Source organism: Camelina sativa, chromosome 19 (genome assembly GCF_000633955.1).
Source record: "Camelina sativa cultivar DH55 chromosome 19, Cs, whole genome shotgun sequence".
In the NCBI taxonomy this organism is placed as follows: domain Eukaryota; kingdom Viridiplantae; phylum Streptophyta; class Magnoliopsida; order Brassicales; family Brassicaceae; genus Camelina; species Camelina sativa.
In genome coordinates, this window is record NC_025703.1 from 25,556,683 (window position 1) to 25,567,966 (window position 11,284).

At 31.4% G+C, this 11,284-nt stretch overlaps 1 long non-coding RNA gene across 1 annotated transcript; it reads left to right on the forward strand.

Annotated features, from left to right (window-relative positions):
* On the forward strand, positions 3,708-4,864 carry LOC104767162. Its single transcript, XR_764194.2, has 3 exons — positions 3,708-3,807; positions 3,879-3,966; positions 4,712-4,864. It is a non-coding gene; the product is annotated as an uncharacterized LOC104767162 (long non-coding RNA).

The window sequence follows — 11,284 nt, forward strand, 5'->3', positions numbered from 1 at the left end:
ACATGTTGTATATTAATTTTATAGGTGAAAATTACAATTAGGTTATGTATATTATCAATATTATACACTTAGTATTGTTTATATAGTAAATATTGTGTATAACCAATTAAGTTTTAGCCAATTAAATAGTTTGTTATTATTTCCTAAGATTTATGAAAAAATAAATAGAGTTTTCTTATTTTGTAAACAAATCTAAACTTTTTTTTTGTTAGTTATTAGAATAATTAAAATACAATAGCATTTTCGTAGTATGTCACATCAGAACTGGTTAAATTTTTAACAACATAGATTAAATAAGTATATAGATATATTTTAAAAATATAAACAATGTTGTATCCTAAATTTAATATATATTTGTTATTATTAAATGATTTAGATATGTAAGTATTTAATTTTAGTTTTATAAATAAATATAAGTTTTATAATTTTCTAAATAGTTTGTTATTGTTTCCTAAGATTTCTAAAACAATAAATAGAATTTGCTTAATTATTTTATTACATGATTTTGAAATAATTTTATTATTATTTTATTAAATAATTTCAAAATTATTTTATTAATGATTTCTTGTAATGTAATAAATTAATAATTACTATTTTTTGGATAATCATTTTTAAGTTACAACAAATTAATATTAAGATTCTGTTATTATATTTTATATTAAAATATAGTGACATTTTGTGTAATATTTTACATAGAGTAGGGTTATTTGTTTAAAGAGTTGCTTAAATAAGTAAATAGATAAATTTATCAGAAATAATCTTCGCATAGATTTTTGCGTGGAGAATTTAATCATTTTTTTTTCTTTTTTTTCATTTTTTTTCATTTTTTTTTCTTTTTTTTTCTTTTTTCTTCTTTTTTTTCTTTTTTTTTTCTTTTTTTTTTTTTTTTTTTTTTTTTTTTTTTTTTTTTTTTTTTTTGTCTCTGTAAAATGGCTGACTCTGTTTCTGGTTCGGTGTAGTCTCTTTTGGGTTTTGAGGGTGATAGACTAAAGAGTCTTCTGATGTAAAACTAGTACTACAACTATGTAATATACTCGCAAATAGTTTTGGTTGGATTGAGAGCTCAGTTTCTTTCTTGCTTGTTCCATTCATAATTACAACCTTCTTTCAAAAATGTATGTTTGCAAATTATGAATCCGTAGCGGCTTAAAGTGAATGTAACTTTTATATTGATGGTGATCACTATAAATGTTGTGTACCTTTTTCTGTTGTCAAATTTTTTTTCTTTAGTCATAATTTTGATCCAAGTTCTCACAAATAGGATCAAGAGGTCTGAGTTACGATGGGAGGAGAAGATGGTTTGTGCATGGTTCCTTACCTGATCAATTGGTTTATCTGCTAGGGTTCATGGACGTGTGTTGGATGACAGATATATCCAGCTTCGGTTCAGCTCAGAGGTTGACTTAGTTTCAGTACTCAGAAGGGGACCTTGGGTGGTTGATAACTCGTTTGTTGCTCTACAAAGATGGGAAGACTTTCCTGGAGAGGATTTCCTTACCTTTATTGATCTTTGGTCCAAGTAAGAGGTATACCCTTGCCTTATGTTTCTGAGACAACTGTTAGGTTCATTGCTAATACTCTTGGGGAGGTTGTTGTTCTGAATTTCAATGAAGAGACTACTATGCAGATTGCTTTTATCAGAGTTAAGATAAAAATTAAAATAACAGACGACTTCGTTTTTTTTGAAGAGTCAGATTTGATTGAATCAGGAGAAAGGGCTATGATTCGATTTGAGAATGAAAAAACTCAAAAAGGTCTAAACTAACTGTTGTCGCTTCAATCATGACTCTACTCACTACCCGTATCTTGCTCCCCCGGTTTTTCATGATGAGTACCTAGATGTTCCACATGTTCCTGTTTGCGAAGAAGAAGAAGAGCTCTCCAATCATAAAAACTGTCATGAAGAGAATCATTCAGATCAGAGCCCTGCAATTTCCTCTTACTCTCCTATATATCTCACAGCCGCCGAGACTTACTAATCCTGGGCCTAACTTGGAGGAGGTTTTAGCTGTTAATCCTCTCCAAAGTTTCCCTTCTTCAAGCTCAGCCTCCATAAAAGTTCCATCAGATTCAAATATAGCTAAAGGATGGAAATCAAAAGGAAAATATGAAATTGGTGAGAGCTCTAAACCCAAGAAAGGGAAGCAGATACAAATGGAGCCAGAAAGAAACACTCTCAATGCAGAAAGGATCAAGTGATTATATATTTTGTTCAATTTTACTGATTTGTTTTTTTATGTATTTCTTTCTTCTTTTTTTGTCTTTGTATTATTTTTAATTTTCAGTTACATATATATAATAAAATATTTTAGACATGTAACTTCTATCCCTTAAAATTCTATAAATAACCATTCTCACATCATCATCAACCATATCTCAAATTCTAAATATTTTCTTTTGTTGTGTTTATGTTTTTGCATGGGTTCAAAATTCATAATAAAAATGTGTGATTATCTATTTTTTTAGATTTATCTTATATTTTGACCAAAAATTTATTTCTTTGTTTTTTTGTATTTCTTCGTTTACTCTTTGTCTTCTTATTATTTTTAATTTTCAATTACATATTTTGGTGGCTGTAAAATAATTATCGATGCAGATTCAACAATATTAATTTCGATCAAAGCTCAATGAGAAAATCAAGCTAAAATCAAAATAACAATTATAATAAAATTATTAAATCAAAATTTTTAACTCTCTCTTACCTCCAAAAAAATGGTAATATATTTTTTTGTATACTCATCATTATATTTAGTTCTTGTGATCCAAAATATAATTATATAAAGATCATTATAATTTTTATTTAATTCAAAATTTTGTAATTTAATGATTTTTTATATAAAAAAACAATTTGGTATTCCATTTCCAAAACTTAGTACATAGAGGATATAATACCCCTGACTTTGACCTAGTATACGGACGGAGGGCCGCCAATGTGGACGTGCGACCGAGACTTGGAAAAAAAATTCGAAAAGAAAAATCCGTTGGAGCCATTTGTAAGCTAGGCCTTATCCGAAGGACTGATCGAAGAAAAATGGTTGAATTGATTTTTATATCAAACCATAAGCGAGTTAAAGATTTCTATCGGCTACCGGCAAGTATCAAGAAGAGAAGGACCGACTATCAGTGGCATTGGGTAGTAAGGCTATAGGAAGATGATATGCATTCGGTCAAAGGACATGATCGAGTGTTTACTAAAGGTTATGGAGTTGGCTATCAAGGGTTAAACAATTTGGTCGATGGAAAGATCAATTGTACAGAGAAAATTAGTTTTACCGAGAATGAGTTGTTATGGCCGAGACAAGCGAGCGACGATCGAACGGGTTTGGATACGGGACAACAAGGTTAGTAAGTGGTTAAGGACAAGCCACATTACATGAGTTTAGCTGTAAAAATCAGACGAAGAACTCTCGGTTCAGTTTTGGCCGCGAAGCTGCTTTGTCGTAGAGGTGCTTGTGGTGCAAGTAGGTGTGTCGTCTACATGGTGCCACACGTTTGGATGAGCTTGGCGTGTGTGGAGCGTGAGTTGGCACAAGCTTGAGTTGGATAAAGATGAAAGTGGATAAGGATAAGGATAGAAGTGGATAAGGATAAGCTTTTGGATAATGCTTATCCACCACCTCGTGCTTGCCTTAGCTTGGGAGCTAAGTCTCATCTCCCTATATATAAGCCACAAAATTCTAGCTTAGCTCATTAGCTTTCCACCAAAATCCCACCTTTAGAATAGTTAGATAGTTAGTTAAATCGTTAAGTTTTTGGAGGCGAGTTGGATAGAAGTTGGTCGAGTCGAGAGTCGTGGTCGTGTTTCCGGTAAGTAAATTCTGCCCTTAGTCTTTTATTTTGTTTAGAATATTTTTCTAAGTTTTTGGTTCGGTCTGAAGCTTAGATCCATCCTTGGAGAAAGCTAGTCGGATCGAGATCAATAGGCGGACAAGGGTAGAATGTCGTTTTCTCGACGTTAAGGCCAAGGTGAGTACCGAAGCATGTGTAGTAGCACATGACTAGGATTTTATTTGGTGTATGAGTTTAGGATTGAGGTTGCATATTTATATTTGTGTGAGATCTATTTGTTTGGTTGGTTTATAATCGGTATTTATTGACATGATAACCGGGCGTTGTGTGTTTTTTTTATTTGTTTGATTGTTTGATTGTTTGTTTGATTGATTGATTGTTGTTGTTAGTTAATCTTGTTGTTGCTTGATTGACTTGTGTGTTAGTAGATCTTTTGCGAGTAGTACTAACATTATGTTAGGCTCGTATTAAGTAGAGTGGTGCTAGTCATTTATATGGCTAGTGTGTGGCGAAGTCGTGATTGTTCCAGCGGCTCGGAGCGGTTCGCTCCCTCCAGACACTATTTGACGAAGTAATAAATTTTTCCGTAAGGGAATAGGTCCCTTGTACACGGTTTTGGGGAAGGGATGTGATCTTTCTAGCCTTTGTGGCTAAGGGTCGGAAGACATTGCCTTGTGAGAAATCAGAATAGCATTATTAATAGTAAAGGCCTTTAGGTTTGGTAGTGAGTAGTGTGATGGCTGTGGTGCCTTTTTGTTTGTGTTAGTTAGTTTCCGTTGTGAATACTCTGTATGGAGTATGATTGCTTGTTTAAGCTTGATTGTGTGTTGTGTGCTTGATTGTTATTTGGGGGATTGGGTTTGGGGTTGTTGATTGTTAGATCCCGGACTAGATTTCTCAAGATTTTACTTTTGTTTTTCAGGTAATCATAGTTGGGAGACCTTTGGGAAAGAACAGACGCTGAACACTGGTGTAGAGTTTGTTGCCTTTATAAAGAAATATTTGGAATATGTATTGTATGACTCGATTTGGGCATTAGGCCTTGGCGCCAAACGCGTATGTATTTTAAGTTATTTTGAAGATTAATAAAATGAGATTTTTTTAATTAAAAGCCTTGTGTTCCACTCGATATTAGTCTTGTCCGGACTAACACAACTCACGGACATGGTACGGGTTGAAAAGCCTTAGGCCGTGTTCGAGAGGAACGATACCCGCGGATGGACTGACTAAGGTGTTGGATTTGTTCTAATAGCCTCGGTTGGATCGTCTACGGATATTACAAGTAATGCGTCTGATTCGTTCTTAGTCCTAGAACGGTTCGGGGGTGTTACAGAGGAAATCATTAGAATTTAACCTAGCAATATAGCTTCAATTAAGGTGAATATAAAAAAATTGAAAATTAAATTAATCTTTGGGATTTTTTTTTGCATTTCATATGATTTTATAGGAAATATATTTAATTGATACTTAAAAAATAATTTTAGAATTTAATTATTAAAACTTTAAAGTAAATTTTGAATATCATATAGTAAATTTTGATTTTTATCATTAACAACATCTTTTAAATAAGTAATATATTTTGATATTGTATGACTTGAATAAATAAAGTGTATTATTGACATTTAGAAAATTTGTTTGTTATATATGTATTTTTAGGGAAATTTAAAAAATATTTTTTTTTCAATTCCACTTTTAAGAAATACCATATTTTTAAATATTACTAAAAAAAAATTCTCAGAAAATTCTGATAGTTTTACGATTATTACATAAACTAAAATGAATTAACATAACTAATACAACAACCCGCGTATATGCGCGAGATATTATATAGTTAGTCTGTAAAATTAAAATCTAAATTCAAAATACTAAATCTTGTTAAAAACGCTGTCGTCCCAATTTCTTTTGGGCTTAATAACTTCTCTCTCAGAATAAGACTACTGAGGAGAGAATTAACCGGAGATTTCAACGTTTTCTGTCCGGCTTCAGACAAAATAAGTTCTGGGTTTATCTTTTACTCCAGTTCTTCTGGTTTCACTTGTTTTGGTTCTTTGTTGTATTGTACGGTTTTGTTATCTCTTTTTGGTTTCGGTAATCGATATGGAGAAGCAATTGGATCAATATCTTCAAGAGATGTTGATTGAAGAAGAAGAAGAAAAACCTCTGGTTCTTTTATCTAATAAACCTAAGTTTAGTTCATCTGAAAGAAATCTGTGAAGTATTCTGGGTCGATTTTTGAACCCTGGTTATCAGTGAATGTCTAATTGGATATTAGAGATGCCAAGGATTTGGAGATTATATGACAGGGTTAGAGGAATTGCCTTATCAGGTTTCAGTTCATCTTCAAGAATGAAGAAGATATAAAAGAGATTTTAAAGACCGGGGTATGGACTCAAGATGATTGGGGGTAGTTATGGAAAGATGGGTTGAAGATCCTCCTCCTGATTATCTAATGTTTCTACCGGTTTGAATTAGACTTCATAATATTCCATTGAATCACTATATAAAGGATACTATTTCAAAAATTGCTGGGTTTGTTGGACATGTTTTAGAGGTGCCTTTTGATGAGGAAGAAGCACAAAACAAGGATTATGTTTGTATTAGGATTTCACTTGATGTTTCCAAGGGATTAAGAAACTTTAAAGAGCTTCAACTTCCTAATGGGTCGATGGTAAATATTGGAATCGATTATGAGAGAATTCGCAAAAGATGCTTTCAGTGTCAGAGGTTGACACATGATAAAACAAGATGCCCCTTTTATCCATTCAGTTCAGGAAAACCAGTTTGTAGATGACACTATGGATGTTAAAAAGGCTCTCAGTAAAGGCAAGCAGTTAGAATCTTATGGTAAAGCTACTTCATCTGAAGGATATTTTTCAACAAAGCTTTTTGATATGCTCAAATTTACCCTAGAGCTACTCTCTCAAATTAAGAGATCAATTGTAGTACTTAGGGATCAAATCCACAAAGACTCTAGATTCACACAATATATTTAATAATCTTTTAATTATGCTAAACCAAAATATTGTAATTAAATTGCAAGATTAAACAGAAAATAAAAGAGATGTAAATTCAGATGAATGAAACGTTAGGCCTAAGGAAATTCTCGGGAAATCATGGAAAATCAGATCAATTAATTAAGCAAGCAGGATTCAAATCTCTTTGCAAAATTCAAGTTAAAAACCAGCAATAAAATCAAGTTTAGATAAGTTCACCAAAATCACTAATTCAAATCTCTTTGCAAGAAGTAATTTTGCTCACCAAAGGTTTTTGTCAGGAAAATCAATTATATTCTCATATCAATTAATAATCCTAAGATCTAAATCAAGATGACTAATCAAAGATCTAGCATTAAGAACAACCTATGGTGAAGAACAAGAAAGATAATGAATCCAAACAATTAATCAATCTAACAATCCATGAAATCCCTAATGAGAAACCCTAAACCTAACAAGCAGATCTACTCAGACATAATTGTAAGAACACAAATCATGAATAAAATAGATAGCATTAAGAGATTTAAAGAAGTAGAAAAAGAGTTCTGAATCTTCTCTGGAAGGAGTCTTGATTCTTCTCTCCAAAAATTCTCTAAAATCTCTCAGAGTTTTCTCTCTCAAAAGTTGCCGGAAAAATAAAGTTTCGGTCTAAACAATGACCATAAAAGTCCTATATATATTCCTAAAACACGTCCAGGGACTAATGATGCAAATATGGAAAACTTTAGGGCAGCTTTGTAAATCTTCAAAACTTGTGGGAAAACTTCCGATTTCTTCTTTGGCTATGCATCGATCGACACATATGAAACATCGTTCGATGCTTACTCTTGAACTGGTCTCCCAACTTCGTAGCTCAGCCTCAATGCTTGATTATGCTCCAAATCCTCCTATTTATTTCCATTATGCTCCCATCCATGTTAAATCCTATAAAGACTCAAAAGACTCTAAAAATACCAAAAAGACTCTATAAATAAGACTTATATCATGGGTAAAAACACCTAAAAACCATGATATATCAGTTATGACTTTAAATAGAACATTGCGAAGACTTATTGGCCGAAACTGAATTCTAATCGAAGTTGTTAATCTGCTAACATCACAGTTATGTTCTCCCCTTGTAAATCAAACATCATGCTCTTTACTCTCAATTACATGTAACAATAAAAGAAAAACATTAGATTTCGAGGGATCCTTCTCGAGAGGTTATAATATGAAACTTCATACACATCACTTATATTAAATCATGAGTTTATTTTTGCTTGTGCAAACATTTTCCAACAATGTTCCGCATACAACCATGCTCTTATCTACTCAAAGACAATGATTCTGATCGGAAGAAACCTTAAAGACTTTAAAATTAATTTAAAGTTTTAAAAGTTAAAATTTTAGCAATCATGCTTTCATTACTTTATTATTTTTAAAAGTTTTTGAAAAGTTTAATTGCCCACTTTTTAAGTTTGTATGTACAAACTTTTAAAACCACCAATGTGAGACTTTTTTGGCTGTTAAAAAATAAATAATAAAAAGTTGTAGGTATTTTTTGTCTTTCTTATTTTCCTTGATGATTGAAACAATAATAAAGCTCTCTACAAGTTTATATATATATTTTACATATTTTATTTTTAGAAATTAATTATTTTTAATTTTTTTTCTTTCTTTTAAGATTCATTTCAATAATAATTATTTTTATTTTTATTATCATCGTTAATATCATCATTTCAATATTTTTAATAATAAAAGTAACAGTTACAGCTTTAGAAGTATTTGTTACTAATCAAATTTTAACAGTTAAAGTTTGTACAATTAAAGCATTTACAGCCAAATTCTCTACAGCTAAAATTTTAAAGTTAAAGTCTTTACAGCCATAAGTAACAGCCGTTACCAATCGGAACCTATATATATAGAGTAAATCATAAAAATGTACCACTCACACAAACATTTTGTTTATGTTCTCCAAAGAAAATAATTATATCAACATGAAAATGGAAATTAGTCATTTAGTAATATTTATGAATTAAGAAGTAGATCACATTCTTTTCCATTTTTCTTTTTAGAAAAGCCTAAAGTGACTATGTACAAGATCACTTGGATGATTATTCATAATCAAAATGAAATCCGAATCTATGCATTTGTCTATAGAGCATTTGTTTGACACCATAAGAGGAAATTCAATTTATTGCCAACAATGAATGAAGTGTTTCGAGGATACCGTGTCATGATTTTGGCAGCTCACAGTGTGGACAAAAGATTTGAGACAAGGGATTCATACATTCTGATTTCAAAGGTAAATTCATAACTGTTATAAGATTAGTTGTTTTTTTTGTTATTGTGGGAATATATTGTGATAAAGTTTATTGTTTTAAGGTAATTTTGCGTAATAGAACAAGATTTATCAAAACAAGCTTAAAGACGATTGAATCACCTTGTAGATTGATTTCATATATGCTTATGTTTTTTTGAAGTTACGACTTATCGAACGTGTGGTTTGTATGGATGTTTATTACTTCATGCTATGTTTTCGTTTGCGTACTTTAATTTATGAGTGGAAATCAAGCATTGATGTGATTTCTAGGTTTTATAATATAAAAATGTATACCGCTTAAAATCTTGACATTCTTTGGTGTTTGAGACTTGTGATGCAATGCAATAATAATTATATCCGGATATCCCAGTTTTTATAAAACGGGAAATAGAATTAGTTGAAATAGAACAAGTATTGTACACTATTTTCTGAAAACAATAAATATAATCGAATTTAAAGTGAATATTGAACCTTTTAATCTAATCACTATTAATACAGAAGCATTAACTAAAGTTAAGTAAATTATTAATTCAATTTTTTAAATTAGGAAGTTAGTTAAGTAGATTAATCCAACTGTTATCATTAGACCATTTGAAAATTTTATTTTAGAAGTATATAAATAAGTAATATCCATTTGAAATTAGATTTACAACGTTTGTGATATATTTTAAAAAAATTACTTATCCACAAGGTTACCTAAAAAGTCTTCCTAATCATATCTAACAAATTTAATATTCTTTTTAAAAAAAAAACCTTATGCATATCTAACAAGTACGTTAGAGTATGTGCATCAGCATATGTGTGCACCGTCCCACATAATTAAAATTTGAAATTTAAATCGAAATGAATGAAATATCGAAGAAACGTATCTACAAACGGGACGTATTTTCGTCCGTCCTTCATAACACGTGGCGACATGGTATTGGTTGCTGTCGTTTGGGTAGGGTGAACCCAAAAAATCGATTACTCGAGTCATTTGTTTTCTCTCCGTCTCTCTTTCTTTACTCTCTCTCTCGACGACGATTTGATTCCGAAGGCCGATATCCTTGAAAATTGGCTGAAACAAAGACAAATTTGTCGTCAATTTCCTCACGCCGGTTGCAATAGAAAGAGGTTTGTGTTCTAACTTCGTTTCCGATGGTAGATGATTTAGTTTTTTAGATGTATTATCTATTTTGGGTTTAAGGCAATTATTTATGTGATTCGATAGATTTGTCTCTGAGTTTTGATTCGATTGTTGACTATCTGTGTTTATGTATATGTTCTCTCTGATTTTAATTTCGATTTAGGGTTTCGTAATATGTTTTGGATTTCGATTTAGGGATTCGATTTAGTTTTTAGGGGTTCGATTTAGGGTTTCGATTTAGTTTTTAGGGTTTCGATTTAGTTTCACTCTGATTTTAGTTTCTGATTTTATGACTATCTTAAAATTGGTTCTAATTCTACGAAATTTATTTGGGGATGCAGATTTCAAAGGATAAAGTTTGTTGCTTTGGTCGTATTTCGAATGGGATAGCAAGCGTTAGTCAATCCCTACATGGTAAGGCAACCAAATTGGCCTTATGACTATAGATTTATCTGCTATCAAGCGTTAGTCACTGCCTTTCTTGTGATAGCAAGCGTTAGTCACTGCTTTTCTTATGAATAATAACGAGTTTTAACATTGCGCTTATTTGTTGTGAAACCGGATTCTTTTATGTTTAACCGAGTTTAACATTGCACTTGTTTGTTGTTTATGAGTTTCCTCAGCGTCACCTAAAGAAAGCCTCACATTACGAGAAATCACAGAACAAGTAGCAACAATCAGCCAGTCAAAGGTAAATAATCGATTCCATTAGCATCAAAAATGTCAATTTCTTGTTGTTTGTTGTATACTTGTGGTATGTAGTGGTCTCATTTATTGATTTGGTAGACTAGTTATTGGTGATGATCTCTGTTAAAATAGTTTTAGACTTCAAGTAGTTGGTGTACTTGATATTTGTTGTCATAAATTTTGATTAGACTTAGGTAGTTGAAGCTTTGGTCATTACGAATGGTAATTTATTACTTGATACTTTTTCACCCTTTAAACACCAAACCAGCCTTCAATCTTTCTCCATCATCTTCTCTCTCTCGTTTTTGGTTCTTGGTTTTTTGGTTCTTCTTTTAAACACCAAACCATACTTCACTCTTTTCCTAATCATCTCAAACTCTTCTTCCT